Genomic DNA, 11,494 nt, shown 5'->3' on the forward strand with positions numbered 1-11,494 from the left:
TAATTGTTCAATCCCATCATTCAACCCATTCCCAATCCCCAGGAATCCCATGCCTTGGTAAGAGTGTGAACTCACCTTGGTTTGCTCGGTATGTTATTGCTTCTAGTGTTAATTAATGGTTAAGTCCATTACACACGACCTAAGGTACATTGCACATAAACTCAATGTAAGTGTTTACGTTCAATTAGGGTTTACAATTCCTTGATGTTCAAACAACTGTGTTACGTGTGATAATCGTGTACAGAATCACATGACATAGATTGTTCATACATACAGTATCATACAGTAGTATACAGTAGCATACAGTAGCATGGTGTTCCTCATATAGGGTTTTGAACTCAGCATTAAACAATAACTAAAACTCAGACCCAAGGATGTTCTAATAAACTCGGATCATGTATTATTCATAAAACTCAGATCATGTATCCCATACAAACTCGGACTATATAGCATCAAACAAAACTCAGGCCAAACATCCCCTTATAAAACTCGGGCTATCAAAACTCGGTCCAAACATGCATTAACAAAACTCGGACATATTGTGCATCAATAAAACTCAGACTATACAAGCAACAAAAGTCGGACCATATGTCCTTTATAAAAGTCGGACCAGATACCCCTCTCAAAACTCGGACCAGTCACCTCTTTAAAGTTCGGATCTTGTGTTTCATTATCAAAAGGTCGGACCCTTACATCCTTTACAAAAAAAACTCGGATCTTTATGGTATTAACAACAAACTCGGACCAACAACCCTCTAGGTGAAACTCGGACCATGCATTCTTCCACAAAACTTCGGACAAGGCAATTTTAATGAAAATTCGGACGAAGCAAGCATTCAAAGTTCGGACCTTGTGTCTTGTATAAAGTTCGGACCTTGTGTTTTATATAAAGTTCAGACCTTGTGTCACATGATCAAAAATTCGGACTATTCATGTATTACAAATAATTCGGACTAAGCATTCCACTAATACTCGGACTGTGTGACTTCACAAAACCCTGACACAATTCTTCAGACTAGAAATCATGCAGTATTCAAAACCAAGTCACAGTTTATCAATGGAACAGTTACGTTTACAGACTACGATCAAAAACCCTAATTTTTCATACATTCGCAATGCAGTAATCTAATCAACAATCAAGCAATTCTAACATATCATGCATCTTAACATCAGGCAAGTGATTACACAACTGTTCATGAACTATTTCACAACAATCAGAATGATCAATAAACACAGAACCATTGCTTGGAGAACTAGGGTTTGCAAGAATCAAATAACCAATGATTAACAACAAACAATCATTAAACATTTACCTTGGATTGATTCTAGATGGATTGGAAGATCAAGATTGATGCAAGAGCACTTGTGTAGCCAAGAATGATGAGAGAAATGATTGTAGAGAGAATGATTTGAAGTGACGTATGATTGAAATTGGTGAGAATGATTAGGGTTAAGGGGTTTTGTTTTATTTTCAATATTACCACTAAACACCCCTAAGTATCATCCTTTACACAAAACACACACACCACATATAATTTACAGTTTCATCACCAAGTTCATGTATTTGTCAAATCATTCATAAAATAACACATAACCCTGCAACAATCACAATACACTTTATCAAATCACAACGTATACAGTTACAAGGCAAACAAATTGTGTAAGTAAGCAACTAGACAAATAGTGAACGTGCAATAAATGCGAAAGTGGAATCTCGGAAACTCGAGTTGTCACAATATCCTAAGGTTCAACAATAGGATATGGGTTCCTAGTTTTGGAGGATTGCAAGATACAATCTTACAGGAAACCCATAAATCTAAGTAATCCATTCACCTTTGCAGTGACAAGATGTATAAGGATCTAAGAGGTGATTATTGGTGGCCGCGAATGAAGCGATCTATTTCCCAATATGTGGAAAAGTGTCTAACATGCTTAAGGTGAAGGAAGAACATCAAAAGCCCCATGGATACTTATAATAGTCAGATTTTCCAAAGTGGAAGTGGGAGAAAATCACCATGGATATATCATGACTATCTGGGTAATAGTGGACAGACTGGCCAAGTCTACGCATTTCTTGCCAATTCGTGAGGACTATAAGATGAACAAGCTCGCCCAAATTTACATTAAAGAAATAGTCTCACGACATGGGGTACCTGTTTCAATCATATCAGACAGAGATAGTTGTTTCACATATAGGTTTGGGCAAAGTGTCCAACAAGAGCTAGGAACCAAGCTTAACCAAAGCATGCGTATCATCCTCAATCCCACTAGAATATATTTAAGTCGACGAAAAGCTCAACATCACTGAAGAACCACTACAAATCAAAGATAGGAAGATTATAAAGTTACGCAAGAAGGAAATCTCGTTAGTTAAAGTCAAGTGAAACTCGCGTCATGGACTTGCCTTTACATGGGAATTAGAAAATGTAATAAAGGAAAAGTACCCTCAAAGTGATGACAAATTTCGAGGACGAAATTTTTGTAAGGATGAGAGGATGTAATACCCTAGACCTTAATGTAATAGTTATAAACGTGTAAAATATGAAACTATATTCTATATTTTGTCGAACGAGTAGAATGGTTATTTAAAATAAGTTGTATCTAGATGAGTATTTAGTATTATAGGAGACCGTTTAATAATAACAAAATATGTTTGACCCTACTCCATTTTTAACGAAACATAGGTCAAAATGTAGAAAAAATAAGCTTGTTTTACAGTATACTTGTAATTTGTAAAACATTATATTTTAAATGTTATAAGAGAAAAATGAATAAAGCAGCCGAATTAATTATAATAATAATATAATATATTATAACATAGAAATGGATACGTATGTGAACTAAGCTAGCTAGCACACACAAAGGACAATTCATCCACGTCGATGAAATCGGGAAACCCATCGTCCATTTCCTCTTTTAAATAGTAGCTCTTTTATAACTTTTGAGTACATAAGATTTAACGGGAACGCTCTAGTATGGAGAATCACGACCCCTTTTGAGTATTGCTAAGCAAGTAGGAGTTGGAGTAGGGAGACTCTACATTAACTTGTCGTAGATAGTTTTAAGGTATGTTCTCGTTTAAGTTTATGTTTAGTTATTTATTATTTATATTTAGTAGTTAATATTAGTTTTATTATCAGTAGTAGTATTAGTATTATTATTTTCAGGTGTTAATTAGGGTTACTGTCAGGGGCGAGTATTGGATAGTCTAGCCTTAGTTAGGCATGGACTGATCAACTATACTTAAGCAAAGCAGCGTTAACGAATATCAAACCATGATAATGACTAATTAGGTGTTCCATTACCTAACCTAGGATTATGTAAATGTGTTCGGACCCCGAGACAAACCCGATCGTACTAGCGGTTGTTAAGAAACTGTTAAACAGGCGAATCATCATACTTATTTGTAAAACTTTGATTGTTTACTCGTTTTGTCCATAAATTTAATAATAAGAATGCCGCAATTTGCATGTGTCGGTATGCTTAATGGGGTGTGTCACTCTAGGAAGGGTAATAATGTGTTGTACCCACAGGCACTTCGTGCTTGTAATGTACAACGACACACACTCATACCTATGTGACGTTCGTAGGGGGCACAGCTGGAGGACCAGTATGTCCTTTATATAGTGGTTTGTAACAAGTCAAATGTGGCCTATAAGGTACAATGAGGCCTAACCTGACTATAATGTGGTCACAAGCTCATATTGTGTATGCATATAATGTAAACTGTGGTCTGTCATTATAAAACTGTATAGTATGAGCTCACCAGCGTATACCTGGCGTTGTTTTGAGTATACTGATGTGCACAAAATGCAACATATAAATTACATCAATTGTGGCATGAAACTAACCTTTTTTTAGTACTAATGTTGGAAAAAGTGTGTTTTTGGCTTCCTTTTGTATTTTCAGTATTAAATGAGTTCAAATGAACAAAAGAAGCAAAAAGGCAGCTAAATCTAACATAAATACAAGACAAGGAACAAACGTGGCATGCCCGACCCCCCGACAGCATCTTCCCAAGCAAAACAAAAAGAACAGAAGGCTGAACACGCCCCGTGCTCAATGAGCACGGGGGCGTGCCCAAGTGTAAGCAGAAAAGACAAAGCTGTAGAAGCTTCTATCACCCACCATGGGGGCATGCCCAACGGACACGGGGCCGTGGTCAACTCTAAGATTCGCAGGATCTAGGGAAATCTTGATAGTACAGATACACTTCTGCACACGGGGTCGTGCTCAGCGGACACGGGGGCGTGGTCAACAAATGCAGACAAACTGCAATTAATGAAGAAAGATAGGAGGATGGACACGGGGCCGTGTCCAATGGACACGGGGCCGTGCTCGAGCTTCTGTTCAGCCTATAAATAGGAGTGCTTGGATCACTTGCAACTCATCCCTTGGCACACCACCTCTCTCACACTTCACCCACCACCCACCACCATCACAACACCATCATCCACCACCATCATACATTGTCCATCATAGAGTGTGTGAGTCGTCTCGGGATCCAAGATTGATCGTAAGAGTTCTTAACAATCAAAGGCCATGTTTGCCTAAGTCTCTTACATCACTTGGTGAAGACAAGTGTTTAGTGTAATACTTTTTATTTTTAATCTTTTCGCACTTTTTATTTGGTTATGTATTAATGACTTTAATAACTAGTTTCTTATGTTGAAGGTGATTCTTCCTTATCGTTTGTCTGTGGTGTCTTGGCATTATTTTACTGTCTATATAAAATAAAAGATTTTCACCATTCGTATCTCCACGGTCTATATGGAGATATGTTGGCTACCTGGTCGGGGGTTAAGGGAACGACTTGGTAAGAGTCTTACCATTGTTCAGTGTATAGATCCTGCAAAGGACCTGGGTCAAATTTAGTATGACCTCCTTCAATACCCACCGGTATTGGATGGCGGGGGTCCAAACTCTTTGATCCCCTTATAAGTTAAACTACTCTTAAAACTTTAACCCGGCTACTTAGGACTGTATCCCTGCTGACTCAGACTACTTAGCCGAGGGTAACGTCACCATCAAAAGAGGGGCCTACCACAATATGCATTAATAACTTAATTAATTATCTTTCAATAATCCGACCCTTTAGGATTGTATCCTTGCTGACTCAAACTACTGGGTTGAGGGTAACGTCACCTTCAAAAAAGGGGCCTACTACAATAACTAAGATAATCTCTTAAAAAGTGCAAAGGTGCGGAAATAATCAAAGGTTACACTACACACGAGTCGGATCCAAGTGATTCATCTTGTCTATCTGTTTTTACTTTTATTTTATTTTTCAGCATCTTAGTTAGTTTTATTTTTCTAGTTTAAAAACCTTTTTATAACTTTTGATTTGATTAGACGTTGAGGATAAACCGGTACTAAAAGCTCTTGTGTCCTTGGACTACCTCGGTATCTTACCAACACTATACTACGCTCACGATGAGTGCACTTGCCCATTTATGTGTTTAGTGTTAGTAAATATCGTGTTTTATAAATTTAAAACTTGGGTAAAAAGTGTAAAAAGGGTTTAAAATATACACCTAAAATATATTACACTACACGCACATCAAGTTTTTTTGGCGCCGTTGCCGGGGACACAAGGATTTTATGAAAGTTAGGAATCAATGGCCTAATCGTTTTTTCTAAATTTTTCTTTTCTTTTTAGGATTTTCTTAGTTTTTCAGTTCCTGCAGAGCTCAGCACGGGCCGTGCCTGGTAGGACACGGGCCGTGCCCAGCATTGTTACTGGCAGTTTTTATTTTCCGAGTTATAGAGAGCTGAGCACGGGGCCGTGTCGATGCAACACGGGGCCGTGTCCAACTCCCCAATAACAGGGATCCGGAAAATAGTCACTGTACCTTCGACCACGGGCCGTGTTCATCTGAGCACGGGGCCGTGGTGAAGCTTCTGACCAACGTTCTTTTTTATTTTTATTGCAGGACTTGGAACTCAGGCGCCACATTTGCATTCTCCACCTAGTGTATGAGCTCGAGTTCCAGTAGAGACATAAAAGAACCCTTAGACGAACCCGAACGCTTTCTACGAAAGAGACTCAAAGCTAAAAACCAAGAGAAAGTTTCGGGGGACCTACTTCCCATGGCGGACCAACGTACCCTCATGGATTACTTACGACCCACCTTAGGTAATCTAGGCGCTGCTATCAATGCACCGAATGTCGAAGCCAACAACTTCGAACTTCGGCCACATTTGATACAAATGCTTCAAAACTCCGCAACCTTCCATGGGCTTGTGGACGAGGATCAATGGAGCAACAAACGACGCCATCCGCCTTCGAATGTTTCCATTTTCATTAAAAGACCAAGCTAAGGCTTGGCTCAACGCCCTCCCAGTTGGCTCGGTAAACACCTGGGATGAACTAGCCCAAAAGTTTCTATATAAGTATTTCCCTCCTGCTAAAACGGCTAAATTAATGACTGAAATTAATACATATTAACAAGAGGATGGGGAATCCTTATATGAAACTTGGGAGAGGTTCAAGGAGCTACTAAGAAAGTGTCCACATCACGGTCTTGCGGTGAGGCAACAAGTATCCACTTTCTATAATGGGTTGTTGCCACACACAAGACAAACACTTGACTCTAGCTCCGGGGGACTTTTAGGTAATCGTCGCCCAAATGAAATATATAATCAAATTGAGGAAATTGCTCAAACCAATTTTCAGTGGCACACTCCCCGAGGCAATAAATCTATTGCCCCGGACGCCCATAAGGTTGATGAAAGCACTTCTTTACAAGCCCAAATCGAGGCCCTTTCTTCAAAAATCAAAAAAACTAGAAATGACAAAAACCACCTCGGTTATGGCTTGTGAAGGGTGTGGTGGGCCACACAAAAATTGGAATTGTATGAAAGAGTTAGATGATCAAACAGAGTCGGTAAACTACATTGATAATAGAACTAGCCGTCGGGTACCTACAACCAAGGATGGCGTAACCACCCTAACCTTGGTTGGAGAGAACCCGGCAATAGTAGTAAGCAACAAAATCTAAACCAACGAACAAACTTTCAACAACCAAGAAGCGAGTCACAAAATTTCTCTTAACAACAAGGTGGATGAGAAAATCTTGAAGATATTGTATCTCGCCTCATCTCCGACACCGAAAAGAAAAACTCGGATCGATTTCAACAATTGGAATCGAATTTTAGAAATCAACAAGCTAGTATACAAAACATTGAAAAACAATTAAATCAAATAGCTCAGAATTTCTCCGAGAGACCACAAGGCGCGTTACCAAGTAATACCGAAACCAACCCGAAAGCACAAGTCCATCTCATAACATTGAGAAACCGCACCGTGGGTTCCAAAGAGGCTCCATCACCGACGACTGAAAGAAGCACAACTCCGCCTCACCAAGAGAAGGCTTCTCCACCAATTCAAGAGCCTACTAAGACTCCTCCGGTCCCCTACCCCGGTCGGTTAATTCGTCAAAAGACCGATGAGCAATTCGCAAAGTTTGAAAATTTACTAAAACAATTGCATGTTAATATTCCATTTATCGAAGTCCTAACTCAAATGCCTAAATGCTCAAAATTTATGAGGGACTTCCTCACTCATAAAAGGAAAATTGAATCATTGCAATTAGTTAACTTAGGCGAAGAATGCTCCGCCTCACTACTCAACAAACTCCCGCAAAAGAAGATTGGTCCTGGAAGCTTCACGATTCCTTGCCTAATTGGGGAATCCCCTATTCGTAATGCACTAGCCGATCTTGGGGCTAGCATAAACCTCATGCCCACCTCAATGTTCAAACGACTCGGCCTAGGAAAAACGAGCCCTACAAAGACGAGCATACAACTTGCCGACCGATCCGTCAAATATCCACAAGGTGTCGCTGAAAATCAATTGGTCAAAGTCGACAATTTCGTCTTCCCGGCCGACTTTGTCATACTAGACATGGAAGAAGACGCCAAAGTTCCTCTCATCCTAGGGAGACCATTTCTAGCCACAGCGCAAGCAGTGGTAGACATGAATGACGGAACACTAACATTGAAGTTTGGGGACGAGGAAGTAAAGTTTGGGTTTGGAAAAAGAGTAGAAGACGAAGACCCGGTCAATTACATGAAGGTTATCGACTCAAGCGTGGATGATGCTCTCCAACGGTGTAGCATGGGATGCAAAACATCCCACTTGGGTAACATATGACCAGGCTTTGGGTCTAGCCAAGGACCCTTATAAACGTGGCGCACCACAGAGGCATTCCGCGGAACTATCCTTAATTTAGTTTAGATTAATTATTATGTTTTATAGTTTAGTTTTAATTTTCAGGAATGAAACACACTCAGGATGGTGAAGGATAACAAGGGAAGCGTGCAACAGCACCCCATGCACGAAAACAGGGCCATCCGACAAAATTTTCTTCATTACAGCAAGTTCAGCACGGGCCGTGCCCGCCCAACACGGCCCCGTGCTGCACAATCTGCAGAAAATGCCCAGTACAGGTAACTGGACACGGGGCATGCTCACTGAACACGCCCCCATGTCCAGGCTTCTGTTTCTTTTTACAAACTTTTGTTACTGGCATCTGAACACAGGGCCGTGCCCGGACACCACGGGGCCGTGTCCAGACTCCCAGTAACATAAAATTTTGCTTTTTCACACCTTTTTGCACATTCAATCAACCTAAAAACTTATTTTTTGGGACACATTGAGGACAATGTGTAATTTAAGTGTGGGGGGATGCTAAAACTTTGAATCTTGCAAGTCCTAATTAACAAGCCTTACATAAAACTCTATTGGAACCACTTTCAATTTTTTTTACTTGTCTAGGTTTAATTCGGTAATTCCAAATTCTAAAAAGGTTATATTTTTACAAATTTACAACCGATAGAGTCGTGATAAAAAGTACCAACATAAGAAAATTATGGAATGGCATGACAAACTTAGTTAAAATTTGATTATATATACTTGATCACATAAAAACCCATTCCCACAAAAGTGGGTTTTGAGCCTTTATTGAGCATACAAATACATATCTTTAAACTAAATGCTCATTTTTCGTTTCTTGTATGAATAGCCGCTTGGTTCGTACGACTCTAGAACTTGCCACGACGATACATTCCTGGTCCTTACCAACTTAAACCCGAGTAAGTAAATGATGGAGGCACTAGGACTAACCTTTTTTTATTTCTACGCCATTATTTTTTTTACCACCTACCCAAAATCCCCCTAGTTAACCCCTTTGAGCCTAAACCTTTTTATTTCTTAACCTAAAACAAAAACCCTTTTTACCCACCTAAACTCTTTTTCATTTTAAACCCTTTATTTTAGTAACAAAGCTCGGTTTTTCTTATGACTTTGTTAAAAAAAATTGTGGATGAAGCCAAAGAAATAAACAAACAAGTTTATCAAAAACAACTTTGTTTGAAAGAAATGCTTCATCAAAATAAAAAGTTTTGAAAAATAACGAGTCTTATGAAAACCGACGCTTTTTACGTTTTTGCCCTTTTACTAACCACTAACCCAACCACCCACCTTTAGCCCAAGCCTAACCCTTCACCCCAAAAGTCCTCTTGATATTTACAAAGGCGTATAGTTAAAAAGGAGGAGGATTGATTGCTTGGCAAGCTTATGGTAGGAGTAAGTTCCATGCCGCTCTCGAGTGATTCACTAAAAATACACCTTCGGCCGAGTGTTGAGTGATCCCCCGTGAGGTATGTGAACTTGTATATAAATGGAATTTTAAAAAGGCATGTTATGCCCTAATAAGTAATTTATCTTATGAAACGTTTTTAATAAATCATGACGAATAGGATTGTTAATAAATAAAAATAAAACTTAATAAAGAATCTTGGAAATCCTGACACTCTATGACAAGACTAAAAACCTTCTCTTCTACCCATTGCATTTGGGAGTGTAAAGCTACATTATAAAGAGTTTTGCATGAGGACAAGCAAAGATTCAAGTGTGGGGGTATTTGATATGCACAAAATGCAACATATAAATTGCATCAATTGTGGCATAAAACTAACCCTTTTTTAGTACTAATGTTGGAAAAAGTGTGTTTTTGTCTTCCTTTTGTATTTTCAGGATTAAATGAGCTCAAATGAACAAAAGAAGCAAAAAGGCAGCTAAATCTAACATAAATACAAGAAAAGGAACAAACGTGGCATGCCCGACCCCCCGACAGCATCTTCCCAAGCGAAACAAAAAGAACAGAAGGTTGAACACGCCCCGTGCTCAATGAGCACGGGGGCGTGCCCAAGTGTCAGCAGAAAAGACAAAGCTGTAGAAGCTTCTATCACCCACCACGGGGGCATGCCCAGCGGACACGGGGTCGTGGTCAACTCTAAGATTCGCAGGATCTAGGGAATCTTGATAGTACAGATACACTTCTGCACACGGGGTCGTGCTCAGCGGACACGGGGGCGTGGTCAACTAATGCAGACAAACTGCAATTAATGAAGAAAGAGAGGAGGATGGACACGGGGCCGTGCCCGAGCTTCTGTTCAGCTTATAAATAGGAGTGCTTGGATCACTTGCAACTCATCCTTTGGCACACCACCTCTCTCACACTTCACCCACTACCCACCACCATCACAACACCATCATCCACCACCATCATCCATTGTCCATCATAGAGTGTGTGAGTCGTCTTGGGATCCAAGATTGATCGTAAGAGTTCTTGACAATCAAAGGCCATGTTTGCCTAAGTCTCTTACATCACTTTGTGAAGACAAGTGTTTAGTGTAATACTTTTTATTTTTAATCTTTTCGCACTTTTTATTTGGTTATGTATTAATGACTTTAATAACTAGTTTCTTATGTTGAAGGTGATTCTTCTTTATCGTTTGTCCGTGGTGTCTTGGCATTATTTTACTGTCTCTATAAAATAAAAGATTTTCACCATTCATATTTCCACAGTCTATATGGAGATATGTTGGCTACCTGGTCGGGGGTTAAGGAAATGGTTTGGTAAGAGTCTTGCCATTGTTTAGTGTATAGATCCTGCAAAGGACCTGGGTCAAATTTAGTAGGACCTCCTTCAATACCCACCGGTATTGGATGGTGGGGGTCCAAACTCTTTGATCCCCTCATAAGATAAACTACTCTTAAAACTTTAACCCGGCTACTTAGGACTGTATCCCTGCTGACTCAGATTACTTAGCCGAGGGTAACGTCACCTTCAAAAGAGGGGCCTACCACAATATGCATTAATAACTTAATTAATTATCTTTCAATAATCCGACCCTTTAGGATTGTATCCTTGCTGACTCAAACTACTGGGTTGAGGGTAACGTCACCTTCAAAAGAGGGGCCTACTACAATAACTAAGATAATCTCTTAAAAAGTGCAAAAGTGCAGAAATAATCAAAGGTTACACTACACACGAGTCGGATCCAAGTGATTCATCTTGTCTATCTGTTTTTACTTTTATTTTATTTTTCAGCATCTTAGTTAGTTTTATTTTTCTAGTTTAAAAACCGTTTTCAAACTTTTGATTTGATTACACGTTGAGGATAAACCGGTACTAAAAGCTCTTGT

At 39.5% G+C, this 11,494-nt stretch overlaps 1 non-coding gene across 1 annotated transcript; it reads right to left on the reverse strand.

Annotated features, from left to right (window-relative positions):
• Positions 1 to 6,418: 6,418 nt before the first annotated feature.
• LOC118486255 lies at positions 6,419 to 6,525 on the reverse strand. The gene has a single exon (XR_004878107.1). It is a non-coding gene; the product is annotated as a small nucleolar RNA R71 (small nucleolar RNA).
• Positions 6,526 to 11,494: the final 4,969 nt, after the last annotated feature.

The sequence above is a fragment of the Helianthus annuus genome, chromosome 13 (assembly GCF_002127325.2).
Source record: "Helianthus annuus cultivar XRQ/B chromosome 13, HanXRQr2.0-SUNRISE, whole genome shotgun sequence".
NCBI lineage: Eukaryota > Viridiplantae > Streptophyta > Magnoliopsida > Asterales > Asteraceae > Helianthus > Helianthus annuus.